This window comes from Neofelis nebulosa, chromosome 18 (genome assembly GCF_028018385.1).
Source record: "Neofelis nebulosa isolate mNeoNeb1 chromosome 18, mNeoNeb1.pri, whole genome shotgun sequence".
Taxonomy (NCBI): Eukaryota; Metazoa; Chordata; class Mammalia; order Carnivora; family Felidae; genus Neofelis; species Neofelis nebulosa.
In genome coordinates, this window is record NC_080799.1 from 14,741,070 (window position 1) to 14,764,123 (window position 23,054).

At 46.5% G+C, this 23,054-nt stretch overlaps 1 protein-coding gene and 1 long non-coding RNA gene across 5 annotated transcripts in view; one reads left to right on the forward strand and one right to left on the reverse strand.

Annotated features, from left to right (window-relative positions):
* LOC131501375 (uncharacterized) overlaps positions 1-8,428 on the forward strand; it is a 49,815-nt gene extending 41,387 nt beyond the window's left edge. Inside the window, exon 3 of the long non-coding RNA XR_009256774.1 lies at positions 8,062-8,428. This is a non-coding gene — a long non-coding RNA (uncharacterized LOC131501375). The remainder of the gene's footprint in view (positions 1-8,061) is intronic.
* CALN1 (calneuron 1) overlaps positions 1-23,054 on the reverse strand; it is a 528,610-nt gene that overhangs the window by 213,976 nt on the left and 291,580 nt on the right. The gene's annotated exons all lie outside the window — the stretch shown is intronic.

Consider the following 23,054-nt stretch of genomic DNA (forward strand, 5'->3'; position numbering starts at 1 on the left):
CGATGTAATCCCACTGAAAACTGTCTATTTTGAAATAACTATATTATTGTAACATAGGAAGAGGTGCTTGTGGGCGCCCGGGTGGCTCAGTAGATTAGGCATCCGACTCTTGATTTGGGCTCAGGTCATGAGCTCAGGGTCATGAGATCAAGCCCCACATTGGGCTCTGTGCTGAGCATGGAGACTGCTTGGGATTCTCTCCCCTTCTCTTTTCTGCCTCCCCCGTACTCTTGCTCTGTCTCTCTGTCTCTCTCTCTCTCTCTCTCTCTCAAAATAAATAAACATTTTTTTAAAAAAAGGAAAAGAAAAGGGGTGTTTGCAAGCCCCGGCATCAAACCTTCATACTCAAGGTCATCTCCTTCATGCTCTGTGAGGCAGGACCCCTGGCTGTCTCGTCAGTACTTGGTCAGGCATTTAGCTGATCCCAACTCATCTGGGGCGGGGGGCGGAAATCCTGGCCCCTGCTTTTATGTGGTTCTGGGGTTACTACATTTAGGCACAAACAAACACCAGGGTATTACATTTAAATAATCTTTGTCACTGGGGCACCTGGGTGGCTCAGTCGGTTGGGCGTCTGACTTCAGCTCAGGTCATGATCTCACCGCTCGTGAGTTTGAGCCCCGTGTTGGGCTCTGTGCTGACGGCTCGGAGCCCGGAGCCTGCCTCGGATTCTGTGTCTCCCTCTCTCTCTGCCCCTAACCCCCTTACATTCTGCCTCTGTCCCTCTCAAAAATAAATAAGCATTAAAAAATTAAAAAATATAAATAATCTTTGTCACTTATACATTTGATTTTTTAAAAAGAACGAACCGCCTTTAAATCAACAACACGATATACCCTTAAATCTTGACTATTAATCTCAACTCTTAGCTACTAGTTCTAAGGCGCCCGCCCATGCAGCCCAGTCACCAGTAGCCTGCTGGACATGTTGCCGTTATGGTATTCCTTATTTCCCCTCAAACTCTGCCTCCACAGCATCGGCTTCCACCCACTGGGCCTTGTTCTGGTCCTGAGGTCACTCAGAACGTCTGATTCCTCCTCAGCATGACAGCCCTTCAAATATGCAGTGACACCCTAAAGTGCTTGAAGACAATTATCACGTCTTCACAGAATCTTCTCCATAGAGCAAACATTCCCAACCCCGCGTGTGATTCATCGGAGAACGTGACCTGGAGTCAGGCTGGGACCCTGGTTCTCTCCGTCACAGGTCCTCTATGGGATCTTAAGGTCAAGAGGCCAGACCTGAGCCCCATACTTCATCTGTGGTCTAAGCGGCAAGGACAGAGGGGAAGAATTACTTCCCTTGTCGCAATACCGTACTCGTAACAGCACGGTCTAGAAGTAAAACTCTGTTGTTGACAGTCCCGTCGTCCCGTGGATCCACGTCGAACCTCGTGCCAAGCACTGGAACCCTGTGCTGAAAGTTGTCTTCCTCTTGCCATGCTTTTCGTCTCCTAATCTTGTAGGGCTGGTTGTCTGGGTCCAAGGGCGAGACCTTACGACTGTTTCTGAGAAATCGCAGCTTGTTGGACTCAGCCTAATTGTTCCAGCCTGTCAAGACCTTTTTGGATCCTGATTCCATCATGCACTTGCTTCAGCAAATCACTGCTCAAATGCCAAAGCAAAAGGAAGCTGGAGACAAAGGCCTGTGGCAGGTTACAGGGAGCCTTTCCTGGAGCACAGTTACTCGCCCAGTTATAAATCCACCTAATTTAGTAGCATCTAGCCTCTTTTTGTCCATCTTGGCTTCAGTACTTTTATATATCAAAAGTAAATTGGTCAGGGGCGCCTGGGTGGCGCAGTCGGTTAAGCGTCCGACTTCAGCCAGGTCACGATCTCGCGGTCCGCGAGTTTGAGCCCCGCGTCGGGCTCTGGGCCGATGGCTCGGAGCCTGGAGCCTGTTTCCGATTCTATGTCTCCCTCTCTCTCTGCCCCTCCCCCGTTCACGCTCTGTCTCTCTCTGTCCCAAAAATAAATAAAAAACGTTGAAAAAAAAAAAAAAAAAAGTAAATTGGTCAAATGCCTTGGTGAAAACCAGATACCCTCCGTCTAGGGTAGCCATTTTCCCCACTTTTCTGTGTGTGTGTGTGTGTGTGTGTGTGCATGTGCGCACGTGTGTATTACAATAAAAGTAAAGGTTTTCAGGGACCAAAGGTTTTCAATGGCCTTTCCACTTATAACTAAATATAACCATACATGAGCTGATCTGCCTTTGGTAACAATCACTCTATGAATTTTGACAGTGATTTGAATCTTCCATAGAAACAATACTACAATTATAATGGAATTCTGAGATTTAACTTCCGCAGAGGCCAAGGAGTGCCAGAAATCAGGAAGGACCAAGCTTTGAGAAGCCCCTTATACCGAGGGCACTAGTTTGTCCTGGGGAGCTGATGACACATGGTAACATTTAAAAAATTTTTTTAATGTTTATTTATTTTTGAAAGAGACAGAGTGTGAGCAGGGGAGGGCAACACAGAATCTGAAGCAGGCTCCAGGTGCTGAGATGTCATCACAGAGCCCGATGCAGGGCTCGAACTCATGGACCGTGAGATCATGACCTGAGCTGAAGTCAGACGCTTAACCGACTGAGCCACCCAGGTGCCCCGACACATAGAAACTGTTTAAGGGACCCCGAGAGTCATTACGGACATCACAGTTGTGGGAAGGGGTGGGAGGTCTCAGTGTCCGAGGAGCTCAGGTTCAGAGGACTCTGGGAGCCTATTTCAAAGGGCTCCCACCTGACATTAAGGGTTAGACCCATGTCAGTATTAGATTTACCCCTTTCTTGGTCACTTTGATAACACCAGTAAGAATATAAGCTCATACCTTTTGACCACTTGACATTGTGGTCAAGTGACATTGTGACAGGCATTGTTCTAAGAAATTTAAACATCCAATTCACTTAGGCATCATAACAGCCTTATGAAGTAGGTACTATTTTTTTTCATATGAAATTTATTGTCAAATTGGTTTCCATACAACACCCAGAGCTCATCCCAACTGGTGCCCTCCTCAATGCCCATCACCCACGCTCCCCTCCCTCCCATCCCCCATCGACCCTCAGTTTATTCTCGGTTTTTAAGAGTCTCTTATGGTTTGGCTCTCTCCCTCTCTAACCTTTTTTTTTCCTTCCCCTCCCCCATGGTCTTCTGTTAAGTTTCTCAGGATCCACATAAGAGTGAAACCATATGGTATCTGTCTTTCTCTGTATGACTTATTTCACTTAGCAACACACTCTCCAGTTCCAACCACATTGCTACAAAAGGCCATATTTCATTCTTTCTCATTGCCAAGTAGTATTCCATTGTGTATATAAACCACAATTTCTTTATCCATTCATCAGTGGATGGACATTTAGGCTCTTTCCATCATTTTGCTATTGTTGAAAGTGCTGCTATAAACACTGGGGTACAAGTGCCCCTCTGCATCAACACTCTTGTATCCCCTGTAAAATCCTAGCAGTGCTATTGCTGGGTCATGGGGTAGATCTATTTTTAATTTTTTGAGGAACCTCCACACTATCTTGGAAGAATAAATATTGTTAAAATGTCAATACTACCCAAAGCTATCTACACATTCAATGCAATCCCAATCAAAATTGCACCCGCATTCTTCTCAAAGCTAGAACAAGCAATCCTAAAATGTGTATGGAACCACAAAAGACCCTGAATAGCCAAAGTAATATTGAAGAAGACCAAAGCGGGAGGCATCACAATCCCAGACTTTACCCTCTACTACAAAGCTGTCATCATCAAGACAGCATGGCATTGGCACAAAAACAGACACATAGACCAATGGAATAGAATAGAGACTCCAGAACTGGACCCACAAAAGTATGGCCAATTAATCTTTGACAAAGCAGGAAAGAATATCCAATGGAAAAAAGACAGTCTCTTTAATGAATGGTGCTGGGAGAACTGGACAGCAACAAGCAGAAGGTTGAAACTAGACCACTTTCTCACACCATCCACAAAAATAAACTCAAAATGGATGAAGGACCTGAATGTGAGACAGGAAACCATCAAAACCCTAGGGGAGAAAGCAGGAAAAAACCTCTCTGACCTCAGCCGTAGCGATTTCTTACTTGACACATCTCCAAAGGCAAGGGAATTAAAAGCAAAAAAGTGAACTATTGGGTCCTCATTAAGATAAAAACTTCTGTGCTGCAAAGGAAACAATCAACAAAACTAAAAGGCAGCCGACGGAATGGGAAAAGATATTTGCAAATGACATATCGGACAAAGGGCTAGTATCCAAAATCTATAAAGAGCTCACCAAACTCCACACCCGAAAAACAAATAACCCAGTGAAGAAATGGGCAGAACACATGAATAGACACTTCTCTAAAGAAGACATCTGGATGGCCAACAGGCACCTGGAAAGATGTTCAACGTCGCTCCTCATCAGGGAAATACAAATCAAAACCACACTCAGATATCACCTCACGCCAGTCAGAGTGGCCAAAATGAACAAATCAGGAGCCTATAGATGCTGGCGAGGATGTGGAGAAACGGAACCCTCTCGCACTGTTGGTGGGAAGGCAAACGGGTGCAGCCGCTCTGGAAAACAGTAGGTACTTTTTATCCCCTTTTGTTACAGGTAAGAAAATGAGGCACAGAGAAGTTAGAGGCGCTGAAGAGGGAACTACTTGAGTTACTTACGCCTCCAGGTAGGGCTGGTCTGAAGTGGAAGGAGAAACTACTTTTGTGTTTTAGTCCGGCGATGGGGACAGGAAAACAGAGGCAGAAACTTGGCCTGAGCCTGACATCTACAGAGACAAAATGGATCCCCCCCCACCCCCCCCACCTCACTCCCTTGTTCGTGGCTCTCCTGAGCCTCCAGAACACTCTAGAGAGCAATATTTTGTAGAGAAAAATTTTAAAAAAATAAAAAAATAAACAGTATGAGGTATCTCTCCCCTCCAAAGAGGTACAGGCGAACTGGTGAATAAATTGCTTTGCTAAGATAGAGTCAGCATGGAATGCCCAGCGAGCTAGTGAATGGCCTGCCTCTGCTGCGTGTCCTTGAGAGCATGCTATCTTCACAGGCCCTGGTCCAGCAGGAGGGACCCCAGGCCACCTTCTGCTGCCTCCCTAATCTGCATCAAGTGGCAGATACAAACCATGGATCAAGGGCAAGGAAGAGCAGCTGATTCTATCCCATCTCACACAAACCGTGGAGTAATCTTAATTTTTCAAAAGTTAATCCCTTCCCCCCCCCCGCCCCCCACTCCTACGCGCACGGTATGTGAGTCACTGTTTACATATCTGGTCCCCTCCTAGACGATGAGTTAAACCAGACTAATTTAGTAATCTCATTATCACCAGCCAATTTGTGTCCACGTGTTCATGCAAAAATATCATTCTGAATCAAATCTCTCATCATCAGTTTTGGCTAAAAAGGACAATGGTGGGGGAGAACAGCAAATCTCTCTACTTTCTTAAAAGCATACACTGCTATCAGTAAAAGATTTTAAAACATACATGACATTCATTTATTCATAAGTTATATGCACATACTGTTTACTTCTAAAATATTAGCAAAACTCAGCTTTATTCTTAATTTTACATACAAAAAACTTTTTTTTAAGGTTTATTTGTTTTTGACAGAGAGAGAAAGCGAGCGTGAGCTAGGGAGGGGCAGAGAGAGAGGGAGACACAGACTCCGAAGCAGGCTCCAGGCTCCGAGCTGTCAGCACAGAGCCTGACGCGGGGCTTGAACTCAGGAACCGTGAGATCACGCCCTGGGCCGAACTCGGGCGCTTAACCGACTGAGCCACCCAGGCGCCCCCTTAATTTGACATTTAAAAAGATATGAGGAAGTTCTGGTATTTTCTTCCCATGCCTCAGTGCATTTTTTCCATAGCCCTTACAGTGTCCCACGTTGGATACCTGTGATATAGACCATGATAAAATTAAAGGAATACTGGGGCACCTGGGTGGCTCAGTCGGTTGAGCGTCCGACTTCGGCTCAGGTCACGATCTCGCGGTCCGTGGGTTCGAGCCCCGCGTCGGGCTCTGTGCTGACAGCTCAGAGCCTGGAGCCTGTTTCAGATTCTGTGTCTCCCTCTCTCTGACCCTCCCCCATTCATGCTCTGTCTCTCTCTGTCTCAAAAATAAATAAACGTTAAAAAAAATATTAAAAAAAAATAAAGGAATACTGAATTATAATCATGGCTTTGACATTAATTACATAATGATCTGGGGCCAAATTATTCTTCCTTTTTGTGTCTCATTGTCCGTATTTTTCTGTTGGGCTAATAATACTCACTTAGCTGCCTTGCACAGATGGCAATAAAACCCCCAAAAAGGTTAAACCGTATGTCGACACAAAACAGTGCTATTTTTACGATTTTGACTATTGTATTGATGATTGTGGAAAAGCACTGCAAACTCACAGAAGTAGACGGATTCTAAGTTCCAGTAGGGCTCAGCACCATAGCTGAGCACAGTGAAAATCACATCCCTATCAAGGATGATTCGGCTAGTCCACCAGAGTATTAGAAGTCAAAGCACATGGGGAGGGGAAAGGACTCTGAGGAGTGGCTGGGAGCATAGGTATTGAATTACAGATCTCCTGAGAACCATCAGAACTCTTAGGTCATGGGATGGGCTGCCACAGAAAGTACTAGATACAGGAGGGAGTTGGGCAGGCACACATCCACCACGGACCACGGTAGGGGGACGTTTGCCTGGATGGGTGGCTGTACCATGACACCCTGTATCTGCTTCTTGTGGCTGCTATCACAAATTGTCACAGCCTTGGTGGCTTAAAACAAGAAAACTCTTCTCCCGCAGTTTTGGAGGCTAGAAGCCTGAAATCAGTATCACTGGGTCAAAATCAAGAGTACTCCCTCTGGGGGCACCCGGGTGGCTCCGTCGGTTAGGCATCTGGCTCTTGATTTTGGCTCATAGGTCGTGATCTCGCGGTCGTGGCCTTGAGCCCTGCATCGGGCTCTACGCTGGGTGTGAAGCCTGCTTGAGACTCTCGCTCTCTCTCCCTCTGCCCCTCTGTCACTTGCTCTCTTAAAAAAAAAAAAAAAAAAAAAAAGTACTCCCTCTGGATGCCCTAAGGGGAGAATTCATCCCTCGCTTCTTTCAGTTTCCGGCGTTTGCTGAGTTCCTTGGTTGGTGGCCACATCGCTCCAATCTCCGCCTCCGTCTGCACGTGGCCTTCTCTGGGTGTGCCAAATAGCCCTCTGCTTCCGCGTCATTGCATTTAGGGCTCACCTTGATAATACACGATAATTGCCCCAGCTCAAGATCTTTAACTTAGTCCCATTTGCACACTCTTTTTTCCAAATAAGCGGACGCCAGTTCCAAGGGTTAGAACCTGATATCTTTGGGAGGCCCCTTTTCAGCCTACCACACTCCTCTCTGGTTTCCCTGTACCCTGAGATCCTAGGACCCCATAGTGAGGGCATAGGCAGCAGCACAAATAAAATAAGGTATTGTAGGGGCACCTGGGTGGCTCGGTCGGTTAAGCGTCCGACTTCGGCTCAGGTCACGATCTCACTGTCCGTGGGTTCGAGCCCCGCGTGGGGCTCTGTGCTGACTGCTCAGAGCCTGGAGCCTGTTTCAGATTCTGTGTCTCCCTCTCTCTTTCTGACCCTCCCCTGTTCATGCTCTGTCTCTCTCTGTCTCAAAAATAAATAAATGTTAAAAAAAAATTAAAAAAAAAAAATAAGGTATTGTATAAATGGCATGAGTGTGAAAGCAGCGGGTGATGGAAGGAGGGCCAACCACGGCCTCTTGGGGGATGTACAGAGGCCCCTAGAGCATCAGACCCAGAAGCACATGGAACAGAGAGGAAAATCCCAGTGCCTGACAGTCTCCAGGCAAGTCCCCCGGCCCTGGCCCGTCCTAGTTTCTTCTCCCTTCCACCTGATATTTTCTAATTGCTTTAGGAAAAACTCTTGTCACTACGAAGCAAACAACCTCTCTGTCAAGACCGGTTTGGCCAGTCAAGCACAACAGCACATATGAAGGCAGAGGGCAGATGAAGGTGAAGGGCTGTCGGGGATGCAGAGCACTTTCCACTCTCCTCTTTTCCTTTCCAGAATGTCAGAAGACTTGCACCAGGCCATCATTTCTACATGGCCTCCTGGGGAGGCCGGGCCAGAACAGGGAAGGCGTGTTCTGGGACAGAGACTCCGTCCGGCTGCCTCGGGCCCTCGAGGCTCTTCCAGGCCCAGCGCTCTGCGGCTCACGGAGGCCTCGGGACTCAGCCGGGTTCTCCTCCCTGATGGCAACCTCAGACATTAAACGCATCCCGCCTGCTCTGCACAGCTCTTTGCGATCTGTGAGTCTGCCTGCGTCCCTTTGGAATCTCTTCATAGCCCCTGCTTCTGTCCCCTTCAAAGGGGTAAGAGATCCCTGAGCTTATTATGGGCCTATAGAGTAGGACTTACTTTTCCGTATCCCAAACTTCTCACTCGAAATAAAAAAGATCTCGAAGGATCAATTTCAAAATGTCATGTACAATCCTGGGTTAGCTCTCTACAATTATAATATTACAGATCTTAACCTTGTCCCCCTTAACGTTTGCGTCTTCATTTGCAGGGGACCAAACTTTGTCGTATGTTCCCAGAAGGCCTCCCCCACCCGCCATGGCTCAGTGTTTTAAGTCTTCTTAGAAGTTTGGCTCCTAAAGCCTTGCTGTGACATAAAGCAGAAGCACTTGCAGTCCTCAGGCCTGACTGAGCTCACCCAGAAGGCTAAAACACAACCAGGTGGAGAGACTCCAGTGGGTCCTGCTTGTTTTTATGGTTCCCTGTGGTTTAAAGAAGCTACAATTCCAGATACGTGTGGCTGCTGAACCTTAACGAGGGGAGACGAGGGTATCCTAACAGTGTTTCTCTAGGATCGTAAGAGGTGGGATTCGGGTTGCATTTAGTCCCTCCTTTAAAAAATATTTGTTGAACACCCACCAGGTGCAAGGGGTCAGTTAAGAAGGAAGGGAATCAAATCTCAATATGACAGATCCCTGCCCTTAAGAAGCTAACTGTGCTGGGGCACCTGGGTGGCTCAGTGGTTTATGCGTCTGACTCTTGGTTTCGCCTTAGGTCATGATCTCCTGGTTCGTGAGTTCAAGCCCTGCATCGGGCTCTCTGCTGTCGGTGCAGAACCTGCTTCAGACGTTCTGTCTCCCTCTTTCTCTGCCCCTCCTCTACTCACACTCTCTCCCTCTTTCAAAAATAGTTTATTAAAAAAAAAAGAAGTGGGGTGCCCAGGGGGTTCAGTCAGTTAAGCATCTGACTTCAGCTCAGGTTAGGATCTAACTGTTCATGAGTTCGAGCCCAGCCTTGGACTCTGTGCTGACAGCCTAGAGCCTGGAGCCTGCTTCAGATTCTGTGTCTCCCTCTATCTCTGACTCTCCCCCACTCACACCGTGTCTCTCAAAAATGAATAAACATAATTAAGAAAAGAAGCTAACCATTCTGAATGGATAAACAAAATGTGTACATATATGTGCACGCACGCACACACACACACGCACACACACACACTCAGAGTAGGATACTATTCAGCCATAAAAAAGAAGGAAATTTTGCCATTTGCAACAACATGAAGGGCATTATGCCAAGTGAAATAAGTCAGGGAAAGACAAAACCCGTATGATCTCACTTACATAGGAATCTCTGGGAAAAACAACAACAACAACAACATGGGGAACAGATTGAAGACTGCCAAAGGCAAGGGACATTGAGGAGTGGGGATAAAGGCGGTCAAAAGGTACAAACTTCCAGTTACAAGATAAATTAAGTCCTGGGGATGTCACGTACAGCGCGGTGACTACAGTCAAGTATATCGCATCGCATATTTGAAAGTTGCCAGAGGAGTAGATCTTAAAAGTTCTCATTACAAGAAAAGAGAAAAAAATTAACTACGCGTCATGGTGGATGTAAAACAGACATTGTAGTAATCGTTTCACAATGCATACATATATACATTATTATGTCGTATACCTAAAACTAATATAATGTTATATGTCATTTATATCTCAAGTATATGCAGATATACACATATAGATAAAGAAGCTGACCATCCCACAGGGAGCATAAACCGTGACTACAGCTACCAGCCACGTCAGCCTTTCAGGATGAGATGTCAAATCCAGCCTTTGGCTGGCCGAGAAAATGAATCAGAAAGCAGATATCAAAAATCATGTTATGGGCTCAGAAAAGAAAAAGATCACATTTGGAGGCCTAACCAAAATTGAAGAAACAGTCCAAGCTGGATCTCAGAGGGGTAGGACCCCTCAGGGTCCACATCTTTGAGTCTGTGTGGCCTGTTCCCCTTCACCCCCCAAATAGATTGGCATGGCTGCCCATTTTATGGGAAACCTGGCATCGGATTTGGTTCCCTGACAACCTGCTGACCAAGTCCATGGACATTCATCAATCCCATTAATCGACAAATATTTATAGAACGTCTATCACCTGGAGAGCACTGTGCTAGGAGCCAGGGGGAGCCAAATGTAAATTGGAGTAGATCATACCTGGAAGAAGTTTCTAGTCTCATGAGAGAAAAGTCTATAAAGAAACAGATGTGGAAGAGTCATCAGTTAAATGTTATGAAAACTGAAGGAAGAAGATATTACTTCCAGCCAAGCAGGAAAGAAGAAAAGGCATCTGAAGATCAGAGATGGATACAACCAAAAATGTCCTATAACCTGTTTCTCAGAAGAGGAGGTAAGACCTTGAATGATGTTTAGTCTTCTTGATATCCAATACGGCAAATACTACAAAAGATTTTGATATTTGATATACAAATACTACAAAAGAAAATTAAAGACTATGATATAAAAATCAATAAATCTTATGTTACATGATAAGGGAATATGGAAACAAAGGTATTTATATACATATATATTTTAATAACAAATATATTCATAACAAAACGAGGAGGGAACACTCATAACAACTACAGTTCTCCTTTCTGTAACTGGTCACGTAGTCAGAACAGGTAACCTTCTAATGCCAATTCTGTTCCCCCTTTGCCTTCAGCAAGCACCTCCACCAGCTGTGATTCTCTCCATAGTGGGGTGACCCAAATCTTCATTCCCGAAGGGTTAAGGCCAATAGTAAGTAGTCCTGCCTGGATGGTGCTGTTATGGCTTTCCATGGACTTTAATCACAGGGCACGGTAACACCAAGAGAGCCCTCGAGGATCTCCCACATCCAGACATACTCTTCCTTACCTCCACCGTGGAACAGCAGTCCAATAATTTTCCCACGGTAGTCAGGATCAAACACCCCAGCCAGCACAATCAATCCCTTCTTTGCCTTGTTGGTCAAGAAGCATGAGGAGGCCAAAGTGGCCAACGGCCATCTTAACTTTCAGTTCAATGGAACCATTGTCCTGTCTCCGGATAAAAGCATTCCTCCATTTGTAACTAAGGCCTCCAGACCAGCAGAGGACAAGACCACGGGGACAGGACGCAACAGTTTTGCCAGCGAGTCCCTAGGAGTAAAAATGGAGTGGACTACTCCTATTTTGAACCCATGAATCCTGGCTATAAGAGAGACAGAGCCGCACACTGTATACCTACCGATTCAAGTATATATTGCCTTGTAGACAACCCTGCCCTGGCCCTGAAAGGTGTTGCCACCTAGCCGGCCCTGTAACGGAGTCTTCAAAAGCTTTTTCCACTGTCCCACTAAAGCCAGCTGCTTCAGAACGGTGGGAAGCACCGTAAGACGGGTGAATTCCCGGGGTGTCTGGGTGGCTTGGTCGGTTAAGCACCTGACTTCGGGTCAGGTCATGATCTTGCGGTTTGTGGGTTCAAACCCTGCGTCAGGCTCTCTGCTGACAGCTCAGAGCCTGCTTCAGATTCTGTGCCTCCCCCTCTCTCTGCCCCTCCCCCACTCACACTCTGTCTGTCTCTCTCTCTCAAAAATAAATAAATGAACATTAAAAAAAAAAAGGATATCGGTGAATTCCTTGAGCACGGGTCCACTGCCATACTCCATTTGCTGTGAAGGGAGTTCCTTGATGAGAAACAGTGTCGTGTGGAGCGCCGTGAGGGTAGGTAAGGCATTCTGTAGGTCCACAGATGGTAGTTTGGGCATAAAGGGAAGGCAAATCTGTACCCAGTGTCTACTGAAGTTAAGGACAAACCCTACCCCTTCCATGATGGAAACAGTCCAGTATAATCAACCTGACTCAGCGCTGGTCTCTGTGGCTGCAGCCCAGTCAGCCTTGGTGAGTGGAGGTTCAGGTCTCTGAGCCCACGTATGACCTTCGTTCCTGCCACCGTGCCCACTTTTTTCACGAACTCATCGGGCAATGCCGGGGGTGGCTGGGGAAAAAGGCTGACTGGTATACACAGAACAGGTCGTCTTATCCACTTGATTAGCAAATCCCTCCTCTGTTTGAGGTCACTCTGTGATGAGCATGCACTTGAGACACACATATTTTCATGTTGTTTACCCACTCACATATCTCTCCCCCAAGTTTCCCTGTCACCAGTCTTCCCATCACGTTCCTTTCAAGGCCCTGACCATCTAGCCAAACCACTGGCCACGGCCCGTGAACTGGTGTATAATCATATGTCTGGTCCTTTCTCTTCCCAAGCAAAGTGAAAAGCCAGGTGCACTGCTTGAAGTTCTGCCCAGTGGGAGGTTTTCCATTCACCATGGTCCTTCAGGGACACCCCAGAGAGGGGCTATAGAGCTGCAACTGTCCATTTTCAGGTGGCCTGTGCCTACTGCGTAGAGCCATCTGGAAACCAAGTCTTTTCCTTCTCTGCCAACCAATCATAGGGAGCTCCCCATGGGGCCACAGGTGCAGGCTGCAAGAGAGAAGTCAGCGTAGCAGAAGTGGGGACCATGGGCATTTGGGCCACTTCATGTAACTTACTCGTATCTTCAGGGAGTGTTTGGGCCCGGTCACATACGTACCACGTCCATTTGACGATGGGATGCTACTGTGCGCACCCAACTTTATGGCTTGGTGGGGCAGATAACACTCAGCTCATGATGGGCAGCCGAGGTTGTACAGTAACACGGTGGCCCATGGTCAAGGATTCAGTCTCTACTAAGGCCTAGTATCAGGCCAAGTGCTGTCCACACCACTGGACCCCTAGAAATTTCACTGAGGTAGAAGACCCCTGAAAGTCTCACATTCATTTCCCATATTCCCACTCTGGCATGCAAACATCTAATCAGGAAGTCCAGACCAGTTGCTACTTCTCGCTCACAAGGTCTCACTGGCATAGTGTCATTGACATAATGGACCATTGTGATATCGTGTGGAAGCCAAAGACGAGCAAGACTCTGTAGACTAAATTGTGAGGAGCTGAGGAGTTGATACACCCTGAGCTGGGACAGTGAAGGCATATTGACGGTGTTGCCAGTGGAAAGCAAACCGCTTCGGGTGGCCCTGCTCACCAGGAATGGGGAAAAAGGCACTTTCCAGATCACTAGCTAAATACCAGGGAGCAGGGGATGTGCTGATTTGCTCAAATAATGAAACCACATTTGGTCCAGTGGCTGAAATTGTTGCCACCACCTGGTTACGTTTAGGAAAATCCACTGTCATTCTGCAAGATCTATTTGTCTTCTTCATAAGCCAAATAAGTGAGTTGAATGGGCATGTGGTGAGTGGGAATCATCACCCTTCTACCTTTCAAGACACTGATGGTGGCACTAAGCTCTGCCGTCCTTCCAGGAATCTGGTATCGCTTTTGCTTCACTATTTTCCTCGGTAGAGGCAGTTCTAGTGGCTTCCACCTGGTTCCTTTCACCATAATAACCCTCATTCAACAGTCAGGGAACAATAGTGGGGATTTGGCCACCATCTAAATACATCTATTCCAATTATTCATTCCAAAACTGGGGAAAATAATCGCAGGAGAGGTTCAGAGATCCACTGAGCCACTGTGAAACAGACCGGACCCCCATAAGTCCCCACTCTCACTGGTGGACCACATACCATTTGGGTTCTTGTAGAATCAGTGTCAGTGCCCACTGTCCCTAAAGGATTGGTTATCTCCTTTCCCCCACTGCATGGTGGCCCTGGTAGAAAGCTTTGCGTCCCCCTGGATTAAGGATTAACAAGTGTAAAGTTGGTCAGTGTACTGAGGCCTTCCTTCAAGAGGACCCGACCTCTCCTTCATTTAAGGGGTCTGGGTCTGTAGATTGGCTCAAGTCTGGGATTGATAGAGGGACCATAACTCTGTTTTTATGATGCAGGTTAGACTTTTGTTTACTTGATCTAGAACTTTTCTGATTACACAGATCAAGTGAGAATTTAGTAGGCTGCCCATCTATTTCACTTTTATGATCAACTAGCTGTGAGAGTCAGACCATACTGATTGCTTCTTTGACTTTACTGTCTATCACAGCAACCATGTCCCCCTTGCCTTGGTAGGTGAGTACCACCACTTTGCCCTGCCACCCTAGGTTTCCCAATTCAGTGACTATAGTTGCCACTGTAAGGTTTGGCCCACAGAGAAGAGGTACCACAGAGATCTTCAAGGATGACAGGGATCCCCTCATAAATGTATTCTTCACAGTGTAGGTGAAAGGTATATCTTCTGGACCCCCACCCCGTGCTGGTGAGTAGGTCTTAAATGACAAATCCACTGTAGCATTCCAATATCCCTGTCTTTAAGGCCCTTCCTCTACATTAAATCAACGGAGGTCCAGCATTTCCATCTCACTCACTGTGGGCCACCTTCTGGTCCATATTCCAGCCAACAAACCAAACCGTTAGAGTCCTTTCTAACTCCCAAGCTGCAACACTAAATGCAGACTCTCTGCTTGGTGAGCCTAATCCAACTTTCTGTTCCTCCCACCATTTTTCTGCACCCTTAATTTCCATCCCCTTACGTGTTCCCAGATTTCTGTCCATAAATTAGAAAACTCAAGTAGTTCTTTCGGATTGTAGCACACCTCCTCATGGGTCACATTGTGTACATTGTCTTTAGGGTGCTGTTAGGACTCAAGTCTAGTTAGCAAAGAGGGATGGGGGAGATGGTTCCTGAGGAGATTCAGCATCGTCTTGCATGACAACTGCCTCAAGGGAAGGCATTATAGTTTCCTCAGAAAATTCAGGGTTCATCCCCTAGATGGAAATACTGCTCCACAGGGGATCAGGTAACTTCTTCCACTGGCAAAGAAGATTCATCAGAATTTGGGGGCTCAAAGTCTCCAGCTTCATCAGGATGTTCCCATATATCCCCATTCCACTTTGATGACCCCATTCCTTCCAGTCGATGCCTTTCAATAGTAGGCATTCTATGAGGATGGAAATTCAACTTGCATTAACTCAGCCAGTTGGAGGATGAGATTCTGGGTTTGATTTTCAGTAATCTCAGCCCTTCAGCGACAAGAGATAAGGTTCTCCTTCAGGGTGCGCATGGAAACTTTCAGATCATTTATGTGGCACTTGAACTGAGAATCTGAATTCCTGAGCGCACCCTTCGTTTCCTTGTTCTGTCCGGCAACATGAGGAACAAAGAGTCAATCTCATTATATTCGTTAGTTGACCAAAAAGGTTTGAAGGTTTCATATATACAATCAGCCAGATCCGTGCCTCTTATAAGTGGATGATTAGAAGGATCCAGTGGTGATTATTTTCCATATCTCCCATTGCCAGATCACCCCGCACACCATCAGTGCTCTGTTTATCACTGGAAATAGTCATTAGCATCTTTACATCTAATCAGATTAGAGAGCCAATTTAAACTCCAGAACCAATTCAGAAAGCTTATCCTTAAAATTCTATTCCTCTAGAACCATCTTTGGTATCTGTGCAGTTAGGGTTCTCCAGAGAAACGGAAGCAATGGGATGCTTACATAGAATATATATACATCATGAGAGAGATTTATTATATTTATATGTACAAGGAGATTTATATCTCTCTCTATAGACAGACATATAAAAAGACTTATTATAAGGAATTGGCTCATGCCATTACGGAGGCTCGAGAAGTATCAAGATCTGCATTTAATCAACTGGAGTCCCAAAGGGACTGATGTTATAGTTCCTATCCAAGTCCAAAGGCCTGAGAACCAGAAGAACCAATGATGTAGTTCCTGACCAAAAGCCAGCAGGCTCAAGACCCAAAAAGAGCTGATATTCCAGCTCGAGCCTGGAGGTAGACACATACTGCTGTTTCAATTCCAGCAGCAAGCTGGAGGAGGTCTCCCTTCCTGATGAGAGGGTCAGCCTTTTATGAGCTCTTCAGGTCTTTAACTGACTGAATAAGGCCCACCCACATTAGGGAGGGCAGTACGCTTTACTCAGTCTACTGATTCAAATATAGTCTCATCCAAAGACACCCTCAACAGACACCCCCCCAAAATATCTGGTCGCCCTGTGGCCCAGACAAGTTGACACATACAATCAGCCATGATAAGTAGGAATAAAGACAAGCAGGTTGGAAGGTGAACAACTCGCACCGGAAACATCCCACACTTTAGTTCGGCCGGAGCAGTTCCTCATCTTTAGAATAACTTGGAGCTCTACTATTTTATTATGGTATTTTGTCTTCTTGTTGAACCTGTGCCGTAACAGTCCACAGCCCACCTTGAAGGGGAATGGCTACAGAGAAAGTACTGAGTAAACACCGGGTGGTGAATTAGTGCTACCCCTCCGCCCCACCTGACAGCACTGTCCCTGCCTCTCCTGGGTAACCTTGCTCTGGTCCATCCCCAGCCCCTGACCAGCTCTGTCTCTGCATCAATTCATTCAGACACCCTGGGACACTGGCAGGGTCTCACTATGGAGTATATTCCTCCATCGGACAGTTTGATCAAGTTCTCTCGGGTCTTTCCTGCCCTACATCCCTGGCTCCCCTGTCACGTCCCTAAAGGCCCCGGAGCCGTCACTGAGGCCTCAAGCCATCAGAGATGAGATCTCCACAGAGAAATCTGAAAGCGGAGGAGGGGAAGCTAAGCTTAGCAGAGAGAACAAACTGAGGACGTAAAAGGCCGAGGAAGTACTCACGGATCTTTCCAGGGCACAGGGCAGACGCACTTACGGCCAAAAGAGAGGAGCACGCCCAGGTGCGGCGTCAGGAGGAGAGGAAAGAAATGCCCACCATCCATAAAGCCAATTCATCCATTCCATGAATACCTCCTGGGCACCTACAAACAGAGCCAGGCTCCGCTCCAGGCTAGTATGTGATCAAGCTCAGCGGAAGTCCTCAGGGATGGAAAGCTTAAGGTGGCTGACAACCTCCCCGTGAAGCACAAACCTGGAGCAGCCTTGGTGTCCGACTAAAGCAGAAATGGTTCTGAGCTAGGTCTCTCCAGCTGTCACTCCTTTCTCCAGGACGACAAGGAAGACGGCATCAGGCAGCTGCCCCTGGAAAGCTGTTTGCTATGCCTTGGAAAGTTCTTATTTGCAGAGCCAGGCCATTTCCAGGTGGGGAGAAGGACGCTTCAAGGTCCCTGCCGTGGGCCAGGATCCTGGGCCGGCCGGAGGTGGAGAAAAGTTTAAGACACACCTTCAAAGTCTCCAGCTCCTCCCTCACTTTCTCCCTACTCCCAGCCCTCTTTCCTGCCACCCCCCCCCCCCCCCCCCGCAAAGAAGTCTTGTCCTCCCTGGAAAAATCTCTAGGGGGGGGTGTGTGTTTGTGCACATGTGCGCGCGTGTGTGCACGCGTGTGTGTGTGTGTGTGTGCCAGATCTCACACAGATAGGAAAAACGACACCAATGAAATAAGAGAGTACCCACTGTGTTTGCATCGGACTACCTTGCACCCAGGGACAGGCACAGGCAGGGAACCAAAGCCAAGGTTCTGCCGACTGTCTTCCAGAAACATGCTGTCCTCCCTATGCCCACTTACAGACTATCGGTAATGATCACTTACAGACCCCTGGAAACCTCTAGGCTCTTGCTCCCCCAAAACTCTCTCCACCCGTCAAGTGCTGGGAGAGTAGGAGTCTTCCAGACTGTTTCCCAAATGAAGCGGTGCTGGGCCCACAGGTCTGTGTCTGGAAGGCACAGTTGCCATGGCAACCCTAGCTAATGAATAGGTATGTAAATGAGGGAAGAATTCTATTCATTATTAGCTGGAGGTGCTAAGTGCCTGCCCTTTCTGAGGCTTGGGGGGAGTGAGGCACAGGCAGGCTGTTAGAGAAGCATTTGTTAAAGCAAAATTTTGGTGAAGCGTTTGTTTGCAGAGCTCACCTTAAGAAATGATTCTTTTTGGGGGGCCCCCGCTGGTTAAGCGGCCCACTTCAGCTCTGGTCATGACCTCAGGGGTTTGTGAATTCGAGCCCCGTGTCGGGCTCTGGGCTGACAGCTCGGACCCTGGAGCCGGCTTCGGATTCTGGGTCTCCCTCTCTTCCTGCCCCTCCCCCTCTCATGGTCTGTCTCTCTCTCAAAAATAAATAAACATTAAAAAAAATGTTCACAAAAAAAAAGAAATGCTTCTTTAGGGTGGTAGCCTCATGAAGTGATTTTTATCTGCGGCTCTCCCTCCCCCCACCCCCGCCGAGAAGGAAACCGGGGTTCCACAAAAACACACGGAATAGGCCACCTGCATTTGTGTGCCTCAGGAAAAACCACAGCACACATTCGTATCGCAAGCAGAGAGCCCCAGTTTTGGTCCACATCAGTAGTTTGTGTCATAAGTAAGGCTTAAAAGACTCCCAAGCTGTCCCAGAGCAGCCTAGCAGTGTCGGCTTAACCCTCCCCTGATTCCCCATTAAAATGCCCTGAAAATCCATAAACAGACCAGAACTGGCAACAGCGATTCACCCTGAGGACCAGAGGAAACAAACCAGAGCCCAGATCCGAGGACCTTCAGGCAAGAGGTGGACCCTCTGGGGAAGAACACTCCAGGGGCCATGATAGCTGGAAGGAGACAGCCCCTCTCCTGCCGCAAAGAATTCTGTTCTGGCCTTTTGGGGAGACCTGGGGCAATTTACTTAATTTCTCGGTGCTTCCATTTTCTCATCTGGAAAATAAGAGCAGTAAAAGACCTACCTCATAAGGCTGTTGTGCGGATTAAACGAATTAAAGTAGGTAAAAAGAGTAGTTTCCCACTAGGAGGCAAACTCCACACAGGCAGGGAGTGTGTGTGTGTGTGTGTGTGTCTGTCTGTCTGTCCCAGATCTCTGCCAAGTGCCTAGAACAGGACAGGGCGCGTGGAGGGTGCTCAACCAACAGCTGGCAGTGGAATGAATGAAATGGCTGTTAACTGAGAATGTGGAGTGTGGAGGGGGTGAGGGGGGTAACAGGCAGCCTCCCCGGGGCATCTGGCCGGGAGGAGAGATGTCAGCAGAGCGGTGAGAAAGGGCCTGCTGGGGGTCTCCCGGGCACATTGTTTGCTCTGATTTGGACAGAAAACAGGACAGGGGTATCAGGACCTGGAAAGATGCTCACTCAGACCAGCACTGGATGCGTTCTGACTTGCCTGGGGACAAGAGGAGAGCCTTGCTCAGTAGATCCGAGACACGATTAGCATGGGCTAAGGGCAATCCACGTAGCCTCTCATTTGGCAAATGGTCACTCGTTTCTCACTCGAGGACCAATATATGGCGGTGGTCCTGTTCTATCTGTAGGATGTAAGAGAGGGGTTTCCACTGAAAACGTAATCTGCGGGAACAGCATGCTCTGGAAATGAATTTTATGTCGGAAACCACAAGAAATGTTGAGAAAGAATCTACTTCATATTCTCAGAAACTCCTAGAAAATATCAGCTCTCAAAGACAAATGAAAAGAAACTAGGAGATTGCCCTTTGGGCTGGGATGCAGAACGGCACGAGAGACCATCCTCCTCGCCAAATAACGAGAACAGCGGAGTTAAGTCACAAATCTTCCTTCCTCCCTCTCATCAGAGAGCTAAGGAATCAAAGACATCTACATGAACTGAACTGCAGAAAGTGAGGAGCCCTTCTGGGAGCGAAGAGAATCACAGCTCCTTTCACTCATGGCAGATGTGGGATGAAGGAGGAATCAGCCTAACTTCTCACACCCTTGTCACCGCTGTGACAGTGCGGCAGAGCGCTCTGTCCCCATCACGACTCCGTCGCATGGACCGTCCCTGAGTGAAGGCAGCGAGCAGGGCGAAGGCCGGGGGTAGGGCCGGAGGGCTGAGCGAAACCCCTCGGAGGCCCGCCAGGCTTCACGGAGTGTCCGCACCTGCTCTCCAGTGACCAGGACAGGTGGCAGAATGGGGAGCTCCTAAAAACTCGGAAAACACCCAGGGTGGAACCGGAGTGCGGAGACAAGTCCCCATTGAACAAAAAGCTGGCTGCCTCCGGAAAGCTTGGCGGCTCAGCTATGAAGCCTAAAGACATCTGCAGGGTCTTGTCAGCGCTCAGATCGCAAGCCCTGGTGAACAGAAAGTCCTGACACCTCCTTCAAAATCTTTGAAGTCACTGTGAACTAAATCTAACTCAAGCTGTACCGAAGCCCCCGACGGGCTCAACCGCGGGTTATATTGACTAAGACCCCGACACAAAGGCCTGGCTAAGAAGAGTCCTGCCAACTTCTCTGGGGGTAAATTTTCTTTATTTCCGTCTTCTAGGTTCTTTTACACACGATATCTAGCATTCGATAAAAATCATGAGAAGGGGCGCCTGGGTGGCTCCGTGGGTCAACATCTGACTCTCGATCTTGGCTCAGGTCATGATCCCAGGGTCGCAGGACTGAGTCCCACGCTGGGTTCTGCGCGGAGCGTGAAGCCTGCTTGATTTTCTCTCCCTCTGCTGCATTCCCGCTCATGCATGCGCACTCTCTCTCTCAAAATAAATAAATAAATAAACAAGTTAATTAATTAGTTAATTAATTAAAAATGAATAAAATAAAAATTATGAGAAAAAACAAGAAGGTATGACTGATAGTGCAGAGAGGAAAATTCAAGACACACACCTAAGAGACGGCCCAGGTGTACTCATGGTCTGACTTTAAAATAACTATATAAATATGTTAAAAGATCTAGTGGTAAAGAGAAAATATGTGAACAAGTGGGGAATTTCCATAGAGACATGGGAACTACAAAGAAGACACAAATGAAAACGCTAAAAATAAAAAAAGAATAGACATGAAAAACTCATTGGACAGGGCACCTGGGTGGCTCAGTTCGTTGAGCGTCTGATTTTGGCTCGTCGTGATCTCACGGTTCGTGGGTTCCCGGGTCTGTGGGTTCACGGTTCTGTGCTGACAGCTCAGGGCCTAGAGCCTGCTTTGGATCCTGTGTCTCGCTCTTCTCTCTCTGCCCCTCCCCCACTCATGCCCCGTCTCTCTCTGTCTCTCAAAAATGAATAAATGTAAAAAAGAAAAAAAAAAAAAAAAACAACCTCATTGGATGGGCTTAAAAGCAGATGGGACCAGGCAAATAAAAGGATCTGTCCATAAAAAGTATCTGCTGAAACAGGCACACACAAAGGGGAGTGGAAAAAAATCGAAGCACAGCACTGACGATTTGACAAACAGTATCAAATGGGATAACAAGCACATCACTGGGCGTGCCAGAAGAAAAGATAGGGAATAAAAAAGAAGAAATAGTCCAAGTGATAATGACCATGGGTGTACCAGAATCGATGAAAGATATCAACCCACAGTCCAAGCAGCTTGACGCACATCAGTGACATCGAATGCAAAGAAAATCATGCCCAGGCACAGCATCAACTGCCGAAAACTTGCAAAAAAATCTTCAAAACGGCCAAAGGAGAAGACACAGCAGCTGACAAAAGGTAACCACAGTAGAAATAACTGTGGATGTCTCATCAGGAACAATGGAGGCCAGAAGATAATAAAATGATATGTTCCAAATTCCAAAGAGGCCCCCAAACTTTAATCTGGAATTGTCTATTTTTTACATATCATCTAAATGTGACGATAAGATAAAGGCATTTTCTTCAAGCAGATGGTGATCACCAATGTTCATTCCAGCATATTCACGGAAGCCAAAAAGTAGAAATAACCTAAACGTCCACCAACAGATAAATGGATGAACAGAATGTGCCACAGACATACGATGGAATATTATTCAGCCATCAAAAGGAATGAAGTTCTGATTCCTCCTCCAACGCATGAAACTTGACAACGTTAAGCTAACTCAAATAGGCCAACCACCAAAGGGCAAATATTGTATGATTCCACATATATCTAGAATAGGCAAATTCATTGAGACAGCAAATTATAAGTTACCAGAGGTTGGGGTAATATGAAAGTATTGCTTAATAGTTATAGAGTTTCTGTTTAGGATGATGGAAAAGTTTTGGAAATAGACAGCAGTGACAGTTGCTGACATCATGAATGTACCTAATGCCACTGCATTCTCCCCTGAAAAGTGCTTAAAGTGGTGAATTTTACAGTATATGTATTTTATCACCATAAAAGAGACAAAAATGGGAAAAAAAAAAGGCATTTTGTCAGCGAAATGCTGAGAGTATTCTTCTCTGATAGAAACGCAGTGGAAGAAATGCTAAAAGGACGTCTTTAGGCTGAAAGGAAATTAAGCCAGAAGAAAGCTCAGGTATGCAAGAAGGAAGAAGCAGCAGAAAAGGTAAAATGATAATAAATACAATAAAGTATATGGGGAAGCAAATACATGGCAATGTCCATTTATATGTTGTAAGATTCTTACATTGCTCATGAAGTGGCATAAGATTATTTGAAGAAATAATGTAAGTTTTTGCATATTGTAATTTCTAGAGTGACCACTAACTACACATATACAAAGCAAAATAATAAAACGGTAAGAGAGACCAAATAGAATGACTGAAGCCCCCTCTTTTCAACTGAGAGAAGGCAGGAAAGGAAAAAGAGAACACAGAATGCATGGTTCTAACAGAAAACATGTATCAATATGGCTGACTTACACCGAATCTTACCAACAACTACATAGATCGTAGATAGACACTAAGAAGATCGGTTGGCTAGATAAAAAAGAGACCGGTTATTTGCAGCTTATAATAAATACAAAGACAGTAACAAGTGGAAAGTAAGACAGTTGAAGAAGTAAGCCATATATATGCTTAGCAATGTCACCAAAGACTTCAAGACAAAGAGTGTTATCCAACATTTCATTACAGTAAAGGCTTACAGAGAAATGTATAAAGAAAACACTTTATGAAGAAAG